We start from the raw sequence: 24,103 nt of genomic DNA on the forward strand, positions 1-24,103 counted from the left end.
GGACCAGTGGTGTGAGTGGTGATATTGGGAGGGTGGAGGGAGGGTGGGTTTGAAAGGGGGAACCAATTACTAGGATCTACATATTACCTCCTCCTTGGGGAACAGACAACAGAAAAGTGGGTGAAGGGAGACATCTGACAGGGCAAGATATGACCAAATAATAATTTATAAATTATCAAGGGTTCATGAGGGAATGGGGAGCGAGGAGGGAGGGAGAAAAATGAGGAGCTGATGCCAGGGGGCTTAAGTGGAAAGCAAAGGCTTTGAGAATGATGAGGGCAATGAATGTACAAATGTGCATTACACAAAGGATATATGTATGGATTGTGATAAGAGTTGTATGAGTCTCTAATAAAATTATTAAAAATAAATAAATAAATATAGTTAGGCTATTGAACTGTAAAAAAAGAAATTTAAGAATTCTTCCAACTTCTTCAACATGAATTCATCATGCATTGATAATTATTAGCTATTATATTGCAAAAGTTAGAAGCAAAATGAAGGGACAGTAGTTTGGAAATTGTGGTTTTAGTGATAGAAATGAAGCTGGAAATCACATGATAGAATTTTGCAAGACCGACGACTTCTTCAATGCAAATACCTTTTTCCACAACACAAACAGTGACCTAATGTGTTAGTCAGGATACATTAGAGAAACAAATCCACAGAAACAAATATGTATAAGAGTTTTATATAAAGGGTAAGTGCACATCAAGAAAACATCCCAACTCAGTGCTGCCCAAACCCATAGTCCAACATTAACCCATATGTCCGACACCAATCCACAAAGCCCTCCTCTATCTCACAAAACAAAGGCAATGATGCCGACTGCAGGAGGAAAGCCAAATCAATGAGTGTGTAAGCATCTCAGCGCAGACAGGGGTCTCCACACAGCTGCTCCAGCACCCAGGGCTGCATCGGGTTAGGTTCATGTGGCTTCTCCTCAGGGATGTGTTGCAGGAAGTGAGCCTTGCAAGCTGAAGCTGGGAACTGGCTAAGGCAGCTGCACCCTGATCCAACCACCAAAAAGCAAGAGACCTGAGAACTAGAAAGGCAAGGCTCAATGAGCCATTTATCTCTCCGTCCTTCAGTTAATCCCACATGTGTTTATTGGCCAGGTTGGCACAATAAACTTTAACTATCTCACCTAATAACAACAGCAAAACTTACGGTAGATTCAGACATGGTTAGGAGGAAATGGAATAAAGTTACAGTTTGTGTGAGCTCTTTTAAAACTGTGTTTTTTCAAAGAAGCAGAGTGGTTGTTGCTAGGTTCTGTCAAGTCGGTTCTGACCCATGGCACCCCTCTGAACAACAGAATGAAATAATCCCTGGTTCTCCGCCGCCCTCACAATCGCCATTCTGATGGTGGCTTCTGTCCCCCACACTGTCAACACCTCTCATTGAGGGGCTTTCTCTTTTCACTAGACTTCCACTTTACCAAGTAAAGTGTCTTTCTCTAGGGGCTGGTAACTTCTGATAACGTGTCCAAAGTTCATGAGATGAAACCTCACCATCCTCACTTCCAAGGTGCACTCTGAGTGGTCTTCTGATAAGATGTGTATTTCTTTCCTGACAGGCACAGTAGTTTCAGTATTCTTTGCCAACAGCATCATTCAAATGCATCCAGTCTTCTGTCTTCCTTATTCATTGTCCACCTTTCGCATGCATATGAGGTGAATGAAAACTGCCGTGGGTCAGGGGCCATTAGTCATCAGCGTGACATCCTTGCTCTTCAACACTTTAACAAGATCTTGTGCACAGATTTACCAAATGTAGCATCTTGTTTAATTTCTTCACTGCTGCTCCCATAAGGACTAGTTGTGGATCCAAGGCAGATGAAACCGTTGACTACGTCAATCCTTTTTGTTTATCATGATCTTCCCTATGGGTCCAACTTTGAGCATTTTTGTTGCCTTTATATTAAATTACACTCCATTCTGAAGGCTGCAGTACTTCAACAGCAAGTGATTCAAATCCTCCTTGCTTTCAGCAAGCAAAGCTGTATCATCTGTATATCACAGGTTCTTAATAAGCCTTCTGTAATCCTGACATCACATTCTTCCTCGTGTAGTCCAGCTTCTTGCATTACCTGGGCAGCATACAGATTGAGTAAATGGGATGAAAGCGTACAACCCCGACAGACACCTTTCCTGATTTTAAACCATTCGCCATTCCCTTGCTCTTGTTCCCTCTTGCTGTACAGGTTCCACTTGAGTACAGTAAGGTGTTCTGCAATGTCCATGTTTCTCAATGTCACCACAGTTTCTCCTGAGCCACACAATGGAATGCCTTTGCACAGTCAAGAAAACAAAAAGGAAAACATGCTTCTGGACTGCCAGAAGAGCAAACAAACCTGTCTTGGAAAAAGAACAGCCAGAATGCTTCCTCAGAAATGTGCATGGTGAAACTTCATCTCACGTACTTTGGGCGTGTATCAGAAGAGACTTCCCTGGAAGTTTGTCATGCTTGATGAAATAGAAGGACTTGAAAAATGGGGATTACCCTTCATGAGAAGCATTGACAATGGCTGCAACAATGGACTCACATATCACAGTGATCGTGAGGCTGGCCCAGGACTGGGTGGTGTCTTGCTCTGCTGTACATGGGGTGGCTGATGTGGAACCACCTGCATAGCACCTAACGAGGACAGCAAGCATCCCTCTGGTGTGCTTTGCTTTCAGCCCTGGTCCATCTGACATTAGCAGTGACATCCCTGGAGCCATGTCTTTTTTGGACCCCAGCTTGAGTTCTTGGCCGTACCCTGCTGCAACTATTGTTGAATTATTTCAGCAAACATGTATTTGCGTGAGTTATTGATGATATTGTTCAACAATGCCCACCCTTTGTTGGGTCACTTTTCTTTGGAAGAGTCACATACATGGATCTCTTCCAGTTGGTTGTTGAGGTAGCTGTCTTCCAAATTTGGGGGCATATATAAGTGAGTTCTTCTAGTGCTTCGTTGGCTTGTGGAACCATTTCCCTTGCTATTGCATCAGTTGCTGAAACCTTGTTTTATGCTAGTGCATTCAGCACAGCGTGAATGTCTTCACTCAGCCCCTCCTCCTAACGTGGTTGAAGGTTGATCAGTTCTCATTGGCACAGTGACTCCGTGGACTCCTTCCATCTTTGATGCTTTCTGCATTGTTCAATACATTTCTCATATAATCCACCAATATTTCATATCAAGGCTTGAGCTTTTCTTCAGTTATTTCAGTTTGAGGTGTACTGAACATATTTTTTTCCTGGCTTTGTAATTCTCAGTGTTTGCTCATTTCGTTACAATACTTTGTCTTCTTAGGCTGTCCTTTGAAATGTCCTGTTCAGAACTTTTACTAATTTCATTAGTTTTATTTACCTACTGTACATTCCTCTCCCAGTCCTTGGCATTTTCAATAATCTTCAGCATCACTATAATTCAAATGCATCCTGTATTCTGCAGAATTCCTTCTTTACCGTCCACTTTCCATGCATATGAGGTGACTGGAAATGCCATGGCGTAAGTCAGGTCTACCTTAACCCTCAGGGTGAGCAAAGCACTTTAACGAGGTGCTGCCATGCCCCACATGATTGCTTGACTGCTGCTTCTCTGAGCATTGAGGATCCAAGCAAAGGAACTACTTGGCAGCTCCAATCTTCGCACCATTCATCATGACGTCTCGTGGTCCACTTATGGGGATTTTTTGTTTTCTTTACATGGAATTGCAATGCGTACTGAAAGGTGTTGTGCTTCAAGTCCTCCTTGCTTTCAGCAGGGAAGGTCATGCTATCTGTGTATTGTAGGCTCTGAATAAACCTTCCTCCGGTGCTAATTGGTCGCAGTGTAGTGCCCTCGCATGGAAGCAGCCCCGTTCACTAAACGCACCAGGCCTTGCTGCCTGGGGATCCAGAGCCTGACGAGGTGGGATCGTGTGTAAATAGTCATCTTAAAGACTTACCCGACTGAATCAGCAACTATTTACACATGCCTTATTTCCTTCTATAAGTTTACAAAAGGGAAATGAATGCAGAAGCATTTATCCTGGGAGGGGGAAGAAGCAGAAATATAAGTGCTAAAAATGGTAGAAGTGCAAGACACTCATATCCCCCTGATGAAACTGATAGGACACAGTAAAGGTTTAGAAAACCATAATTTTAGAATAAATAAGAACCCAATTGTGACCTTGGCTGAAAGCAGGACATACCAGAAAGATATTTATTTACTTGTGTTTCATTCACTATACAGACAAAATAGGTATCATCGTGATAAAAAAAATCAAAAACATTGAAGTAGTCTGTGATTTCATCTGCTTTGGATCCACAACCAGTTCCCATGGGAGCAGCGGTCCAGAAATTAAGCACTGTGTTACATTTAGTGAAGCTGTACACAAGATCGCTTTGAAGACTTGAAGAACAAGGACGCCACACTGGAGGTGATTGGCCCCTGATCCAAAGCACTTTCCAAGCACTCCTCATGCCTGTGAAAGGTGGACAGTGACTAAGACAGGCAGTAGAGCAATGGAAGTATTTGCATTATAGGGTTGGCAAAGAATGTTGAAAGTACCGCACATTTCCAGAAGAATACCAACAAAAACCTGTCTTGTATGAAATACAACCCGAGTGCTCCTTTGAAGTAAGCATGGGGAGACTTCATCTCATGTACTTTGCACGTTATCAGGAGAGACCCTTGGTAATGTGGAGGGGCGGCAGAAAAGAAGGCCCCTGAGAAAATGGATCGGCACGGAGCTTCCAGCAATGGGTTCAAACATAACAGCAATTGGTGCAGGTTTTCTTTCTGTTTTGCGTAGGGCTGCTATGATTCAGAACGAACTTTAAGGCACTTAGCAACAAAAATAACAGCACCTCTGCATTCAGGATCAAGCTTCAGAATCTCTTCCTAATATCCACCGTGGGCTTTTCTTTCTCGTGGCCTCTTGTTTTCTTCGCGTCACCCACATCTCATCAAGGCTTCCGTCGTGAGTTCAATTAGTCAAATCCATTCTTGAGGTGCTCTCTAAATCCGGCGAGACAGACTCAAGGTCATATTTTGGCTCGTTTTCATTTTCTGCTGCGTCACCTTTCACTTGCTTAGGAGCCATCGGTGGTCTGTTCCACAGCGAGTGCCTGGCCTCGGAGCTGGTGGTTGGCAGATCTTGAGGAGACGAAATTGGTAACGCACATTGGCAATAAGCTAGCAAACAGGAGAAAGAGTGACACTTGGGGTTCAGAAAGCTTGGGCATAGAGCCTGGCTTTGGGTAAAATTGTGAGAAAGTCATGTAACCTCCACCCTTTCATTTCGTCATCCTTGGTTGGTCCTGGGTTCCAAGAAGGTGTATTATGAATATTCCTTTCTACTATCCTGCCAGAGCTCACAGGGTTCTGATGATGCCATACATGAGGGGGCTTCTAATCATTTGTGGGGGAAAAATCACACTATCTTTTATTTTTATTTTGCCCATGAACTTTTCGAAGCCCCCTTACCTGAGGAAAGTCATTGTAAACTGGAAAGCACTGTGAAGTGTCAGCTGCTGTTCTTCTTGCAGAATGCCCGGCATCGGCTACCACTTCTATGCCAGTGAATCTTCTAGACCCCTGCGCCCACGCCTAGCTTTATTCCCCCTCACGCGGCATAGCATTCAGCTCCTCCTATTTGATGTTGTGAAAGACTCAGATCTGCTCCTCTAAGTTCAGTCTCCTCCATTCAACTTTACCTTCTCCCAAATATCAGAGGACTAGCTAGGATTTTTTTTAAGTTGCCCTCTTTAGCTTTTCTGCTTCCTCCATGATTTTCTCCAGTTCCTGCATTAAACCCTTTCCTTTTACATTATGTTGTGACTTAAGGGTTTCTTAAGAAACCCTAGCTCACACACGAGCAGTAGTAGGATTCAGATGGTTTGCACTGGTTTGGCAGAACAGATACCTAATTTTTTGTTGAGTTTAGAAAACTGGTTGTTAAAATGGCACTTGTAATCATGGTTATCTCTAAGGTGGGCAGCTGGGCAAAAGTTGTGGAAATCACAATTTTTACCTTCCTTACTCTTTTTTTCACGTACATCTGTGCAACAGGATATTCTAAGCACCTGTAGTAATGTGCATTCCATCCATAGGTACAAATCTTAGACAGAATGTCTTGTAATATTTGTTTGTTTATTCATTTCATAAAACTTGTGATACTTTTGATAAAATGCTACATCTTCTCTTGAATTTTTAATTTCAGTAAACAAACATAAAATGTAAAGAGAAAGAGTGCCAAACAGTGACACACAGTGTGCTGTTTCAGCTGTGTGTCCCCAATTCCAAAGAAATATTATAAGTGAATTATGTAATGCCTGAAAGTGTTCAAAGAGCTAAAAATACAACACAATTGCTGTAACTGCAGCAGAACCAGAAAAGGGTTTCTCAAAGAGGAGCATAACATGTTCAGAGAAGAGCAGCCACCTGTTGCTCATGTAGCAAGTACAATGACGATTGACTAACCGGGCTGCCTCTAAAGGAATGAGAGCCTACTCCTACAGTGAAAAGACGCCGAAGGGTAAATCACACAGCTGCCAGTGATGCTCGGCTGAAAGTGAGGAGTACTACAAGTGAGTCTGCCAATCAATAATCAGTCTGGAAATATCTTACATAACAGTTTTATACTTTTTATCGAGTATTATTTAACAGTTTTCATTAATATTTGAAAACTCTTATAACACAATCTAGTTTTGTGTATCTCTTTTATGGTTCTTATTTAAGTATTAATTGTATGAGATCATAAACTATCAGTATATAATATTTTTAGACTTAAAATGGTGATTAGGCATCGGACTCGTTGCTAAATTATTTGAATCCCACCACTCCATAAGAATGAATAGAAATAAACAATTAGACAATCATCAGAACTCACCAATCAGCTTTCCACATGTTCATGTAATTAAATTTGTTTTTAAAAAATAAACAGTAAGTGGAAGAATATCCAAGACCCATCTGAGAAAAGCTTACCCATTGCTATCAAGTCCATTCTGATTCATAGGAAGCCTATAGAACAGAGTAGAACCGCTTTATGAGGCTCCCAGGGCAACGTATCTTCATAGGCGTAGACTATATCATCATATTCCTAAGGCATCCCTGGTGGAGTCAACCTACTTTGTGCTTAGCAATCAAATTTGTAATTTACTATGCCACCAGGGCTTCCATTGAGAAAAAGCATAGGGGCTACAAGACATAAGGCAATTAGAATTTGTGTTTTCATTATAATGTGTCCTTTGCATAGTAACAGAGTCCCCTTACGTAACAAAGTTTCTTACCTTTATTGCTAATTCCAACCACTAAACCCAAGGTTTCTCAGAGATTTATAATGTAAGGTTTCTCAGAGATTTACAACCCAAGGTTTCTCAGAGATTTATAATGCTTAGAATTTTTGAAGGAAAAATGTTGAAAATAATCTTTTTTTCTACATCTTGAGAAAATGTTTCAAAATTTGTTTTGCATTATGCCCTCCTAATCTAGTCAGGATTTCCTTTTCAGTTTCCTGCGAGATTTCAACAAATCAGGTTGTAAAAAGGCCTCAGAGCAAAGAGACCGGGTGTGTGTGTGGCAGGTGGGGGTTGGGGAGAGCTTGGAACTCTTGCTCTACACCTACACTTGAAGTCCTGGGAAAGTAACTGCTGTTAGTGGCTATTGACACCATTCTGACTCAGAGTGACTTCAAGCACAACAGACCAAAACTACCCAATTCTGGGCCAGCATCACAATGTTGCTATCGTTAAGTCCATTGTGTTAGTCCATTTCATTGATGTCTTCCTGGGGTTTTTTGATGAACCCTGCCAAGACTACTAGTATTGGGAGGGTGGGAATTGGGCCAGTGAAGACATGAGAAAGGCCAACCTTCGTTTTACCTTGTGGTTGCTGCCATGTCTGGATACAAGCATTTGAAAGGCCACAGCTCACTTCACACAAGTCCTCACCAAGGATGGGAGAGACCAGTATGAGGGCCCCTCCAAAAGTTCGTGCTGGAGAAAGAGGATGGAATTTTCTCACATGCTTTGTGAAGCCTCCTTGTAATAAAAGGGAGCTATGTCTTCAGTGACAATCATTAAGTCATCATAGCCCGCAAACACGGCCTACCTCTATCCTTCCTCTTACGTGAGAGGAAGCATTTCCCTGTAGCTCAAACTGGTTTGAATTGGGTTTTGTATTTACTGTGACTTAAAACATGTGCATTCAGAAATCCCTGAATATGGTTAGGAGGAAGTAGCATTAGTCCAACAATAATATCTCTCAAGGCACGGGCCCCCTTGAATTTTTAAAATCATTTTACTGGGGGCTCGTACAATTCTTATCACAATCCATACATACATCCATTGTGTCAAGAACATATGTACATTTGTTGCCATCATCATTCTCAAAAACATTTGCCTTCTACTTGAGCCCTTGATATCTGATGCTCATTTTCCCCCTCCCTTCCCACTCCCCCCTACCTCATGAACCCTTCATCATTCATAAATTATTATTATTTTGTCATATGTTACACTGTTCAATGTCTCCCCCGCCTTCTTCTCTGCTGTCCATCCCCCAGGGAGGAGGCTATATGTAGAATCTTGTAATCAGTTCCCCCTTTCTACCCTACATTCTCTCCACCCTCCAGGCATCCCCTCTCTCACCACTGGTCCTGAAGGAGTCATCTGTCCTGGATTCCCTGTGTTTCCAGTTGTTATCTGTACCAATGTACATCCTGTGGTCTAGCCAGATTTGTAAGGTAGAAGTGGGATCATGATAGTGGGAGCATTTAAGAACTACAGGAAAGTTATATTTTATGTGTTTCATTATTGCTACCCTGCACCCTGACTGGCTCATCTCCTCCCCACAACCCTTCAGTAAGGAGTGTCCAGTTGGCTACCAATGGGCTTTGAGTCTCCACTCTGCACTCCCCCACATTTCCAATGATATGATTTTTTATTCCTTGATGCTTGATACCTGATCCCTTCGACAGTTCATGGTCACACAGGTTCGTGTGTTTCTCACATGTGGGCTTTGTTGCTTCTGAATTAGATGGCCATTTGTTTATCTTCGAGCCTCGAAGACTCCAGATGCTATATCTTTTGATAGCTGGGAACCATTAGCTTTCTTCACCACATTTGCTATGTACCCATTTGTCTTAAGCATTCATGTCAGCAAGGTGAGCCTCACAGAATGCCAGGTTATTAGAACAAAGTATTCTTGCATTGAGGGAGTACTTGAGTAGAGGCCCAATGTCCATTTGCTACTTTAATACTTAACCTATAAATATATATACATAGACTCATATCCCTATCATTATATATTAATATATTTACATACATACATGCCTTTGTTTATATCCCTATAAATGTCTTTTATGAGGCTGTAAATCTTTACAAAAATAAACTGCCTCATATTTTTCCGGATTGGCTTGAGGGTCCAAACTGCTGACCTCTTTTTAGCACTCCAATGCTTAACCCACTGTGACACCAGGGCTCTTTCTGGCACAAGTACCCATCACAAGCCACTACCATCAACTACAATGAACTCTGACACATATCAACCCTACTCCATTGCACCCACGGCCGTGGAGTCCATTCTGACTCTGTGCAACCATCTATGGGGTTTCTGAGGCTGTAAATCTTCACAGGAACAGAGAACCTCATCTTTCACCCAAGGTGTGGCTGGTAGGTTTGAAACACAGATCCTGCAGGTAATAGCTTAACACCTAACCCAGAGAGCCACTAGAACTCCTTAAAGCCTAAGTAGAAGAAATAACTCATAGAATATTCATTTTATATATTAATAAATATCTGCGACCATTTTATATGTTAATAAATGTCTGAGAACAACAGAAGGCTGTGAATCAGGTGAGAACCATGCATAACAGAAGTGTATGAACCCAGAGAATAGCAACTATGTGAGCGAAACTATAAGAAATAGAATATTTTACCTGTATTCATATTGAATAAAATCCATTTATTTCCCTGTACGTAGGCTTATAAGATAAAAATGAACTTCCTCGGCATAATTTAAGAGATTTCCCAGATCTAGCCACAGCTTACCCAACAGTTCCACTGAGCAATCTGTAAACAGTATAGTAGTTCTGGATCAGACCTCCTGAGAGTAATTATTTTTTTTACAGTTGTAAGTTATATGTTTGTTTCCTTGTTGCAAAAACATATATAACACAAAATGTACCAATTTGACACTTTTCACCTGTACATAGTGACACCAGTTACTTTAAGGATGTTGTACAACCATCCTCTGTCACATTTCCCATCACCATAAACTGACTGTTTTCTGAACAATGACTTCCACTCTGCACCTCCTCAATTACTGGTAAGCTTCGGTCTGCATACGTTGCCCACTCTAATATTCCACATGAGTAAGATCATAAAATATATATATAAGTTTATGATTGTTTTACTTAATTCAACATAATGTTTTCAAGGTCCATCTACACTACAACATGCATTAGGTCTTCATTTCCATTTGTGATATTCAAGTGTATGTGTACACCATCTGTTATTAATCCATGTTTTTATGAATGGATATATAGATAGTTTTCACCTTTGGGCTACTGTGAACATTCTCCAATGAACAACAATGTACACAGATATGTTTGGATCGTGACTTTCAAGTCTCTTGGATGTCTATCTAGGAGTGGAATTATCGGGGCATATGGAAGAAAGATACCATATGCCTATACCAGAAAAAGGATCAGTTGCCATCCCCCCATTTCAAGAACCAATGGTACTGGAGGAAGAAGTTCAAGCTGCACTAAGGCAAGGCACCAGGAAAAGAAGACTCGGGAATTGACAGAAGACTAATTGAGATATTTCAGCAATTGATGCAATGCTAGAAGCACTCACTCATCTATAGCAAGAAGCTTGGAATACCGTATATACTCGAGCATCAGCCAACCCGAATATCAGCCGAGGCACCTAATTTTACCACAAAACCTGCATTAAAAATGTCTGGGAAAACTTGGCATATACACAAATATATATGGTACCTTCCCAAATAACTGAAGAGATCTATCTATGTTGGTGCCCATTCCAAAAGTGTCTGCATCCAACAGAATGCAGACATTATCATCATTACATTCAAGTCAGATTTTACAAAGGATATGGAATGAAAGCTATCTTGATACAGTAAGATAAGTCTTGCCTAGGAAACTAGTAGGTGAACTACCCAGTGGTAATTGAAGCTATATTTATACTCAGGCATACAATCTCACATATATAACATGTATATACGAGGGCTGCCCCCCAAAAAGTAGACTTGATTTCAGAGCTGTATATTTATTATATATATATTTTACAAAACAACCTTATCACCTTCAAGGTAGCATCCATTATACATAACACAGCTGTCAAATCTGCTATTCTATTCTTGGAAATATTTTTCAAACACATGTGTTTGGATGCCTGACAGCACCTCCCTTGTTTTTGTCTTCGTCTCTTCTACACTGACAAATCGCTGTCCTTTCATGTCCCTCTTCATTCATGGAAACAAAAAGAAGGAGCTTGGAGCAAGGTCACGCGAGTCAGGTGCGTGGGGCCAGGGAGACATGCTGTTTTTTGCCAAAAACCAGTACACCGAGATGGCTGTGTGAGCAGGTGCCTTGTCGTGGTGGCAAAAACCAGTCACCCATCTGCCACAAACCAGCTCTTTTTTGTCGCACACTGTTATGCAATCTTTTCAGAACCTCTAAATAGAAAACTTGATTAACACTCTGACCTGATGGGATGAACTCCAAATGCACTGCGAGTGACATTTGGTCCATTTGAGAAATTGACGGACGTCCAGAAAGAGGTTTGTCATCAGTGGATGTTTCTCCGATTTTGAAATGAGAAAACCACTCATAAACTTGAGTTTTTCCCATAGCGCTGTCCTTGTAAGCTGTTCCACATCACAACAGTTTCTGCGGCATCTGAAATAATTCATCACACAAAAAAACGAGGTTCAAGCAAAACTGCTTTGTGAAAAAAATCACTGTGAGCAGAGAGCACCTTCTCAGATGACATGCCCCTGGGTGCACTAACTCAGAGCAAGTTGCTGGATGCTCACCTAGTGGCAAAAATGCACACTACGAAAACTCTGCTCTGCCCAGCACAATTCCATTTTGGGTGGGGGTTGACCCCTCATACATACTCAAAACTCACTGCTGTTGATTCTACTATAACTCATAGCAACCCTACAGGAAGAGTAGTATTGCGTATGTGTATTTCAGAAACTGTACTTCTTTATTGAAGTAAAAGTACAAAGGAGTAGCTGGTGTGTTAGAACTGCTGATCTTTTGAAGTTAGGAAGTACCTTTATTTCTGAGTTCTTTTAATATGGAACAATGCTCCTAGCCACACAGAACCCCATCAGTTCAACACAGAAGGTGTTGAAGTGAGCTTTTTCCCCAAATGCACTGTCTCCAGTTCTGCCTCTAGACCATAGGTTTATAAGGACCTTGACAAGTCATTATACACGATACTCGATGGAAAGGATTGTCAATGCTGTGGAAGAGAATCCCAATAGAGAGAGCATCCTCAAAGTGTGGGAGAATCACATTATCATTGTTACAGAGAAAGCCATGAAATCCATTGTGGTGGTTAGATGTGATGTCCACTCAAAATTCCTGGCTAGGGTGGAGTTCAACCCGTCAATCAAATGGTAGCTTGATGACACTTGCTAGAGGTGTGGCCTTTTGTATACGATTGAACAGAGATACTTTCTCTCTGCCACTTTGCCTTCCTCCTCACTGGAACTACACTAGGACACTGTGTCTGGGAAGCCCCTGTGGACATCTGATCCTGAGAGCTGTCTGGTGGGGGGCGGGGGCTGCCAAGTTTCCATCAACCTTGGATCCACACGACTCTGCACTCACCAGCGTGTGATCTCTCTGCTCCCCGTGCTTCATCTTTCTGCCATCAGTCTGCAGGTGCAGTCTGAAGAAAGCCTGGCCAGCATCAGCCCAGTGGACTTGAGTCGGACCGGGCCAGGGCGCATTCTTGATGGAAAGTTGCTTCTCTCTATATAAGGTTCTTTCTTGTGCATAAAGGAGTGTTGCTGGTTTATTTCTCTAGACAACCCAGCCTAACACAGCCATCAAACCTGACATAATCAATTCCTGCTGGGGAAAAAACAAGTCCAGATGTTACGGATGAGATCACAGGATATATGACAGAGGGAACCAAGGAACTCATGAGAGATATTGTAGATATGGCCAAAAAAGGGGGGCGTGGGAGATGTTGATGAAGGGTTTCAAGATATGGATCTTGGAGAAATTCAAGAGCTAATGGACACCACACCCGGAGAATTCACAAATGACTACTTGATGGAGATGAGTGCTCCTGAACCAGGGCCAGATGGTGAGGAAGAAGATGTCGGAGGAGCAGTGCTGGGAAACAAATTGACATAAGACAACCCGGCAGGAAGTTCCCAGTAATACAAAGCTGCTTTCAACTCCTTTTCCAACATGGACACATGTGTGACTTGGGTCCCAAACTGAAGCAGATGGTAGAAGGATTGCTAACATACAGAACATTTTTAGAGACCTGAGAAGAAAAAAATGTCAAAAGTTAGGATGTCTTTCAAAAAAAGTGAAAGCAAATGTACCTGACTCTCCTGCTTCCACTTCCATCCCCTCTGCCTCTGTAGTCGCTGCTGCTCCTGCTGACACAGCAAGACCAACCACGCCCTTTTCTCCTCCCTTTCAGCCGGCTAACCTGAAGATACTTCATCTTGTAGACACATGGTACAAATGTATGATTTCTATACATGTATTCTCTTTTCCTCCTGGTTTTCTTGGATAACATTTTCTTTTTTTTCTAGTTTGTTGTAAGAATATAGCATCTAATACATTTTGTTGTTAGGTGCTGATGAGAAGGTTCTGGTTCATGCTGGCTCCGGGCGCAACAGAAAGCAACACTGCCTGGGACTGGGCCATCCTCGCACCTGTTATGCCTGAGCTCTTTGTTGTAGCTACGGTGTCGATCCACTTCACTGAAGGGCTTCTTTTTCACTGGTCCTGTACCAAGTATAGTGACCTTCTCTAAGGACTGGTCTCTCCTGATATCAAAGTGCATGAGCTGAAGTCTTGCCATCCTCACTTCTAAGGAACATTCTGGCTTTACCTCTTTGGAATCACATTTGTTTGTGCTTCTGGCAGTCGATGGTACTGTTAGTATTCAAAATACTGTGACTTGAGGCAGATGCACATTAGTTCTTAAAGTGATATAGTTGATCTTCCAGCGCTTTAAAGAGGTCTTATGCAGCAGATTTGCCTAATGGAATATGGAATTTGATTTTTTGACTGCTGTTTCCATGAGTGCTAATGGTAGATCCAAGTGGATAACTTTAAACTTTTCCTGTTTCTCGTGATGTTGTCTATTGGTCCACTTGTGAGGAATTTAGTTTTTCCACATTGAGTTGCAATACTGAAGGCCATAGTCTGGTCTTCATCAGCAAGTGCTTCAAGTTCTCCTCACTTTCAGCAAACAAGGCTTTGTCATCTGCATATTGCAGATTGTTAATAAGCCTTCAACCATCCATTCCATTGTGTTTCCCATTGCTTCATGTGCACATAAAAGTTGGACAATGAATAAAGAAGCCTGCAGAAGAACCAACATATTTGATTTAATGATGTTTACAAACAATATTTAGGAGTCATGGACTACCAGAAAAATAAACAACCACAATGGTGCGACTTCATCCCATGTACTTTGGACATATTATCAGGAGAGGTCAGTCTCTGGAGAAGGACTTGGTAAAGTAGAGGGTCAGTGAAAAAGAGGAAGACTCTCAACAAAATGGATCGGCACATCGGCTGTTGCCACGAGTCCAAACAGCATAACACTTGTGGGGAGGAGGTAGGACCAGGCAGTGTCTCCTTCACTACGTACGTTCACTATGAGTCAGATGGACTTGATGGCATGGAACAACTGCAGCAGCAACAACAGATCCTATGCCATGTCCATATTCATACAGCCCAGCTTCTCAGAGTATTTGCTAAGCATACAGATTGAGTAAACTTGATGAATGGATAAAACCCTGATGCACCCCTTTGCTGATTTTAAAACGTACAGAATTCCTTTGGTCAAATGATGATTGCAGGACTCTTAGTTTTTGCACAGGTTCCAAATGAGCACAATTAAAAAGTCTGAAATTCTCATTCTTCACAGTGTTGTACATAGTTTCATAGTTTGTTATGATCCACACAGCCCAATGCCTTTGTATTGTCATTAACAGACTAGTAGACATCTTTCAGGTATTCTCTGGTTTTAGCCAAGATCCATCTGACATCAGCAAGATCCATGTGGCGTACCTCAGTGCACGTCCTCTTCTGGATCTGGCTCAAAATTCTGGCCCCTCCTTGTACTCCTGCAGCCAGTTTTTAATTACCGTATATACTAGTGTATAAGCTGAATTTTTTCCAGCACGTTTTTAATGCTGTTTTTGTGGTAAAATTGGATGCGTTGGCTGAAATTCGGGTCGGCTTATACTCGAGTATATATGGTATACTCAAGAAAACTTTACTTGCATGTGATATTTATAAAATTATTGGCTAATTTCTGCCTTCTGTTGCATCACCTTTCTTTGGGATGAGCACAGGTAGGGATCTCTTGTTAGTGATTGGCCAGGTAGTCCTCTTCCACATTTCTTGACATAAACTAGTGAGCACTTCCATTGTGGCACTTGTTTGTTGAGACACTTCAACTGGTCTGCCATCCATCAGCTCTTGGAGCCTTGTTATTGGTTAATGACTTCAGTATATCTTGGGCTTTTTCCTTCAACTTGATCAGCTCTTGATCATATGCGACCTTTTGGAATGGCTGAATGGTGACCAGTTCTTTTTGGTATAGCAATTCTGTGTATTCCTTCCATCTTCTCTTGATGCTTCCTGCACCATTGAAGATAATACATATTGTTGTCGTTAAATGTTGTTGAGTTGGTTCTGGCTCATAGCAACAATATGTACAACAGAACAAAACACTGCCTGGTCTTGGACCATTCTCACAATTATTCTTATGTTTGAATCCATTGTTGTAACCACTGTGTTAATTCATCTTGTTGAGGGCCTTCCTCGTTTGCTGCCCCTCTAGCTTACCAAGCATGATGCCCTTCTGTGGGGACTGTCTTTCTGGACAACATGTACAAAGTACATGAGACAAAGTCTTGCTATCCTTGCCTCTAAGGAGCATTCTAGGTTACATTTCTTTGGACGTCTATGGTACTTTGAATTTTCTTCACCAGCCCCATAATTCAAATACCTTGATTCTTCTTTAGTCTTCCTTAGTCAGTGCCCAACTTGCGCATGCATACGAGGTGATTGAACATACCATGATTTGGGTCAGGTGCTCCTTGGTCCTCGAAGTGCCACCCCTGCATTCCAACACTCCCAGGAGGTCTTATGCAGCAGATTGACTCAATACAAGGTGTTGTTTCATCTCTTGACTGCTGCTTCCAGGAGCATTGATTGTGGATCCAAGCAAGATGAAATCCTTGACAACTTCAGTCTTTTCTCCATTTATCATGATGTTATTTATTGGTCCAGTTGTGAGGATTTTGGTCTTCTTTACATTGAGTTTTAATTCATACTGAAGGCTACAATCCTTGATCTTTGTCAGCAAGTACTTCAAGTCCTCACTTTCAGCAAGTAAGATTGTGTCATCTGCATATCTCAATTTGTTAATAAGCCTTTCTCCAATTCTGAGGTCACATTCTTCTTCATAAAATCCAGTTTCTCTGATTATTTGTTCAGCATATAGAATGAGTATGTATGGTGAGATGATAAAGCCCTGAAACCCAACTTTCCTGATTTTAAACCATGCACTATTCCCTTGTTCTCTTTTCATAACTCCCTCTTGAGCCATGTGCAGGTTCCTCATGAGCACAATCAAGTGTTCAGGAATTTCCATTCTTCTCAAGGCTGCACATAATTTGTCATGACCCACGCAGTCTTTGTATACTTAATAAAACACAAGTAATCATCTTCTTTGATATGTCTTCTTCTGAGTTTGGCTGGAACCTCTAGCAGCTCCCTGTCAATGTACTGCTGTAACCATTGTTAGATGACCTTCAACACAATTTTACTTGCATGTGCTATCAATGATATTGTTCTATATATTCTAAAAAATATTTTATTGGGGGCTATTATATCTCTTATCACAATCCATGCATTCCTCCAATGTATCAAAGTATATTTGCACATATGCTGCCATCATCATTTTCAAAGCATTCTCTTCCCATTTGAGCCCCTGATATCAGCTCCCCATTTCTTCCTCCTCCCTCCCCCACCTGCCCTCCCTCATGATCCCTTGATAAGTTATAGATTATTTTTTCCATGTCTTATATCATCCTCTGTCGCCCCTCACCCTCTTCTCTGTTATATGTCCCCCTGGGAGGGGGTACTAAATTGATTCTTGTGATTGATTCCTGCTTTCTCCCCCAACTCTCCCCTAACCCTCCTGGTATCTTTACTCTCCTTGTTGGCCTTGAGGGGTTTATCTATCCTGGATTCCCCATGTTATGGGCTCTCATCTGTAGCAGTGTGCATGCTCTGGTCTAATCCTACTTGTAAGGTAGAATTGAGGTCATGATAGTGGGGTGAAGGAAGCACCAAAGGGCTTCATCGGTGCTACACTGCACCCTGCCTGGATCATCTATTGCCCTATCATTTGAGCATTGTGTTGCTCACCTGTAGTTAGACTATGTATCTCACCCAGTCAGGTGGCAAGTAGCTGTCTTCCAAATTTTGTGGCATAGATGAACGAGTCCTTCCAGTGTTTCATCAACTGTTCAAACGTTTCTATTGATATTTGATCAATTCCTAGAGCCTCGAATGCTCATTGTGCTCATTAGGAACCTGTAAAAAGACCAAGAATCCCACAATCATTCATTTGAACAAAACCATGAACGACTGCATAGTTTAAAATCAGGAAAGGATGTATTGATCAGTTTCAGTTCATTAATGCCTAGGATGTTGATCTTTATGTACACCATTTCATGTTTTACAACTTTTACAAATTTCTTAGATTTATACTTTGTGCATTTCAACTTCCGATTATTAACTGGTCTTTGAAGTTGTTTCTTCTCATTTAAATTGTGTCCCATCCAAGAGGAAAGTAAAAAGAAATAGGGGAAAGAGCTTGGAGTCAAAGGGAATTTATAGAGGTCTAAATAAAGGCATGTACATATGTAAATAAATTTTTATATGAGGATGTGGAACTAGATCTATGTGCATATATGTATAGGTTTAGTAGTAAGGTAGCAGATGGACACTGGGCCTTCACCCAAGTACTCCCTCAATGCAAGAATACTTGGTTCTATTAAACTGGCATTCCATGGTGCTCACCTTCCCAACACAATCACTGAAGACAAAGCAGATGCATAAGCAAATGTGGTGAAGGTAGCTGATGTTGCCCAGCTATCAAAAGATATAGCATTTGGGGTCTTAAAGACTTGAAGATAAGCAAGCAGCCATCTAGCTGAGAAGCAACAAAGCCCACATGGAAGAAGCACACCAGCCTGTGTGATCACAAAGTGTTGAAGGGATCAGTTATCAGGCATCAAAGGACAAAAAAAATCATATAATTGTGTGCTCATCTCCCTAATATGATCACTGAAGACAAATGGGTCCATAAGCAAATGTGGCAAAGAAAGTCGATGGTGCCCGCTATCAAAAGAGATAGCGTCTGGGGTCTTAAAGGCTTGAAGGTGAACAAGTGGTCAGAACAAGTGAACAAGTTGCTCAGAAGCAACAGAGCCCCCACATGGAAGAGGTACACTAGCCTATGTGATCACAAAGTGTTAAAGGGATCAGGTACAAAAAAATCATATCATTTTGAATAAGGGGGGGGGGAGTGGAGACCCAAAGCCCATCGGTAGGCAACTGTACACCCCCTTACGGGAGGGTTGCAGGAAGGAGAAGAGCCAGTCAAGATGCAGTGTAGCAATGATGAAACATACAACTTAAATTCCTAAATGCTTCCTCCGTGCCCCACTCTCATGATTCCCAATTCTACTTTACAAATCTGGCTAGACCAGAGGATGTACACTGGTACAGATAGGAATTGGAGACACAGGGAATCCAGGAATCCAGGGCAGATGATCCCTGCAGGACCAGTGGTGAGAGTGGTGATACCAGGAGGGTAGAGAGAGGGTAGGGTAGAGAGGGGGAACCAATTACAAGGATCTACATATAACCCCCTCCCTGGGGTATGGACAACAGAAAAGTGGGTGAAGGGAGATATCTGACAGTGTAAGATATGACAAAATAATAATTTATAAATTATCAAGGGCTCATGGGAGCGGGAGAGCGAGGATGGAGGGAGAAAATAAGGAGCTGATGCCAGGGGCTTAAATGGAGAGCAAATGTTTTGAGAATGATGAGGGCAATGAATGTACAAATGTGCTGTACACATTTGATGTATGCATGGGTTGTGAAAAGAGTTGTATGAGCCCTAAATAAAATGATTTTTTTTAAAAGACTGTTACCCAGGCTACACCATGACTCAAGACAAAATGTCATTTATTTGTCATTAGATATAGATCATTACTAAATAAACAAACAAACAAACAAACTGTCCCATCAGCAAATGAAGACCCAATTACTTCACTCCCACATTCGTGTTGCCATGGTCAACTCTACTTGGAAAAGGCATCTCCTTCTCAGTCATAATTCCAGTGCCTTCCTTCGGGAGGGCCACCCTCTGCCACGATCTCTAGCAATGTTCTGCTTCCACTCATTAGACTTTCAGTATCTGACAATGTTTCCATTCCAGGCACTTTCAGCAGCTACTGCCTCTGACATGGACAGCCAATTCCTTCTCCACAGTCTATTCTCAGTCTGGAAGTTTAGCTGATACCGGTTCACTTTGTGTCACCCTGCTGGCATTTGAGATACCAGTGATATCGCTTCCAGCATCACAGCAAGACACAAGCTCCCAGAGCATGACAAACTGAAAGACAAGTGGCAGAGATGAGGCAGGATGCATCCATGGAGGTTGATGGTGTTGTTTCTCCAGAAGCCCTTGGCCTTCCACTTCACCTTTCTTCAGTGAATCAGTGGCCCAGTTGTGGTAGAAGAGTATGACACGGGCACATTGTCTCGCTTAGCAAGCGTTTGCTTCAAAGGGATGGTATGCTTTGGAGGAGGACAGGATCGGCCTCTGTGGAATAGAAATGACCCAGGATGGTACGGTGTAGAGATATTTATTCTACCTCTCTAAATATATGATTACTAAGAAGAGGAATATTCATGATTGTTTGGGTGGGAGGGGGAACTTCCGATACATTTGGGGACCATCCCTTGCTTTCTCTTGTTTGGACAGGTTAGAAGTGTCCGAGAAGTCTTCTAGGTAATGATGAACTCTCGTGGTGTTAGTGGGTGTGACTTTTATTATGCTTGGCAACAGGGTTTCTAGAGGCTATTTCTTTCTATAACCTATTTCATGCTCAAAATGGGAGACAGTTCTCTGATCGCAGGGTCCTTGGATTAGCGAGTTTGACTAGTTTATCAGCTGCAGTCTTCTTGACTACTGCCTTGGTCTTAGGGTGTTTTCAATACAATATTTCAGTTTCCCTGTTCTTCCCGTAACAATAGCCTCAAAACCCTTATAAAATAATTCTAAACCATCTGATAGGCTCACTGTGAGGTGGAATCAACTCAATAGCACTAGGCTTTTGCTTGTGTGTTTTCATTACTTATCTAAATTAATGCAGCTCATCCCACCTCAATGGCCTCATCTGTGAAATGAGGGTAAGAACATCTGTCCACTGGGGAGCTTTGCTCTAAGTGGGATAGTGTCATACGCAGACTGCTCAGCCCCGCACCGAGCACATCAGACATTCTGGAAGGAGTCGTCTAATTGCCTTGATACTGCTTCCTCTGCCTAAAGGGTTGGTACCTCCCTGCTTTGCTCGTCTCTGTTTAGCAAATTGCTCCTCGGGTTTCCAAGTCTGTTCTCAGCCTTCCCAGGAAGTTCTGCTATGATTTCCCTCCTCACACTCATGGAGCTATCAAACAACTTCCCAATCAACTCATGGACACCTTTCTTTAAAGCACTTGGGGCGCTTCAGAAGGTTCATGGAAACATTCCAGTAGATTTTATGTCCCCTTTCCCATGAGCTTTTTAAAGCCTCTGTCTTTCTGTTATGAAGTAACAAAACAAACTGATAAATGAACCAACAAAACACACATACATACAAAGATTGAGGCGAATGGAGAGAATGATTTATGGCCAATGAAATTAATGGTAAAATGTGATCTCAGGAAAGTTGGGAAAGGTTGCTTGCATTCACTCAAACAAACACCCCACACAAACTCCAAGAACCACATGCACTTCTTTTTCTCCTATTTTACTGGCTATGTCAATTAATTTTCTGTTTTTCATGTCTCATGCCATAGATCAAGGTTCTCCTGATTCACAAAGGAAGGCAAATATCACTACAACACTCTTTAAAGAAAGATCGCCAGACGATGAAGAGGTGGGCGAGCCATGGGAAGAAGAAGTGGATGAGCTAGTCTCTTGGGCCAACACTCTGAATACTGTAACCTTAGAGGATTAAGTCTGATGTGCCCTAATGGAAATAAGAAGAAGAAGAAAGAGCTTCAACCACAATCAGATTCATGAGTTGTCTTTGAGAAGCTCTCTGAACTTGGGTTCCATTCTTTTCGAGCCAGCCTTTCTCTCTCACTGCAAGGATAGGTTAGAAATAGATGTACGTGGCATTGACTAGGATTGCTCTGACTTTCATTTATTGAGCTCTACAGCTGGCGGCGTCCATTGTTGTATTAATGATCAGGGGAATTACACCGCCACAGTTGTTAGGCAAAAGGGTGAGCAGTTGGGTGGGCAGAATGTGCACCAGGAAGAGGCTGAGATAGAAGGGGACGGCAGGCGCTTCAGAGGCTTGACATTATCTAAGCATTGGGCGGTGCCAATCCCGGTGGCTCCGCTCCCGCAGGCTTTCTCCATGCATGCCACCGTGTTTGTCATCACCTGGACCTGGACCCATGCCAGATCCGTACATGGATCAGCACCAGTCCAAGTTCTCGCTGGGAGGCCTCTGTGGTCAGGGCATGAGATGTGACCCGTTTTCATTGTTGTCCCTCAACTGTTTTTGCCAAAATACATGTTCTATCTTCTCTTAGACCTTGGTCAACCAATCCTTCTGTTTCCGATACCTTCACTTTCTCTCTCTCCATTTCCTCGGTTGTCTCAGGCCCTAAATATACTCAGCTCTCTCCTGTGGTATGTCTCTGCTTTTGACCCTGCAGCTGCATTGCTTCCACACTAGCTCGCTCCTAGGTTCTCAGTCAGACTTCTTCTAGAAGTCTACCATTTGCTCTCTTTATCACTTTCATTTATATTTACACTTCCTACACAATAAGATCTATCATTGGCTTCCTGTTGTTGTTGCACCTACTCATAACAGCACCTAATTCAACCATGTACAAAATACTGGGCGGGGAGGTGGGGGTGATGATAGTGTTGGCCGTTCCGCAGCAGGCTTGGACAGTGGAGCAGCTGAGCAGCGAGCAGCCACCTAAGAAGGACATTGTCAAGTTCCTGCAGGATGACGGCTCAGACTCATTTTGTGAAGAACACAAGCTATTAGGAAAATTTTAGCTATTGGACTAAAACAGCTAAAAAGGTTACAGTGAAACTAATCATTTCAAAGGTGCTGAGAGCATGCATGCATAAAGCGTGTGAGCAGGTGAACCCTGTGCAGGTTCCTGATGACACACCCAAAGGACACAGGTCTGAAGAGATGTTGGAAGAGGATCCATCAAAATCTACAAAACCTCTCCTGACAAAGGGACAGAAAAACCAACTTTCCCCCAAAGGGCGATGGTGTCATTGTTGGGAGACAGGAACACTATAGGATGGGACGGTTCTTGATACTGATATCCAACCCAGTGGCAAGAAGAAGAGAATGGTAAGCCTTTCCATTTTAAGGTTGGAATTGTCAAAGTTATCAGAGGATGGGCTGAAGCACTCTTGGCTACGAGGCAGGGAGACTCGACTGGAGACTGGACCGGAAGGGACTTACGGAAAGAAAGGACAGCCTGTTGCCCAAACTCCACCCAATGCAAAGTAGAATTCGTGGCTATTGATTGAGATGGCAGCACTTGCAGTCTAAAGGCAACAGCAACGATGATGATCAATAGCTGCCCTTGAAGAAACTCGATGTAAGTAACTAGAGCTGGTGAATGTTATGGCTAAGGGAGGAAGTTAAGAAGTCAAATGCCATTCACTTGACCCCTGACTTTGGAGAAGTGTAATCCTATGTCCTTGAAATCTGAAGTATTTTGCTACAACTCTGTAAAATATTGGTTAAAGGGAATTGGTTGTCCTTTGTACCTTGTGCTGTACAATGCAAACTTATCCACTAGTGTGATCTGACTATGATTCGTTCAGTCTTAAAATGCTAACTGTTCTGATTAGGCTAGCCAGACCTAGGCACCATACATCCATAGAAGATGAGAGAGGAACTTGTAAAAATAGTTCCTGAATTGGGAATTTGTTGTGCAGATGCGCATCTTTGAATCTTTAAAGTGTTTATTTCTATGTAGTGAGAAGGCAAAAGCATGGTTACCAAAAACTTGTTTTAAGCATAACTACAGCTTACGTAGAAAGATTAGCAGTAAGAGATTTGGCTTTAATAGCCTGGATTTCAGAAACGTGAACTTCAAAAACCAATGAACCATAAAATAGTAACTTTAGTAATATTAGGTGATCTCCTAAATAAATCATAAATAATTACTAGCTAAGTCTTCCATTTTATTATCAAAATGAAGATGATCGGTGTGGTAGTTACGTAATCTGGTGCCAACTTGAGACTTTTAAGAGTGAAGGGGTGTTTAGCCTGTCAGTCAGGTCACTGCTTGATGACTTCATTTGGAGGCACTGAGGAGATAAATAGCTCACTGAAGACGGGACACAAACACACTCTGCTTCACCTCCCTGAGAGACATTCCTGTTGACAAGACACAGGGAGCTACGCTAGAACCCTGGAGGTGAAGGAGCCACGTGGAGACCCCTGCCAGCACAACGCTGCCTCCACCACCACTGGAACCACAAGAATTTCCACCCACTGGTCAGTGCTCTTCCTGCATTTGGCGTCATTGCATGTGTTGCG

The 24,103-nt window shown here is 42.2% G+C and overlaps 1 pseudogene; it reads left to right on the forward strand.

Annotated features, from left to right (window-relative positions):
• Positions 1-21,375: 21,375 nt before the first annotated feature.
• On the forward strand, positions 21,376-23,471 carry LOC142436009 (peptidyl-prolyl cis-trans isomerase FKBP3 pseudogene; annotated as a pseudogene).
• Positions 23,472-24,103: the final 632 nt, after the last annotated feature.

This window comes from Tenrec ecaudatus, chromosome 1 (assembly GCF_050624435.1).
Source record: "Tenrec ecaudatus isolate mTenEca1 chromosome 1, mTenEca1.hap1, whole genome shotgun sequence".
In the NCBI taxonomy this organism is placed as follows: Eukaryota; Metazoa; Chordata; class Mammalia; order Afrosoricida; family Tenrecidae; genus Tenrec; species Tenrec ecaudatus.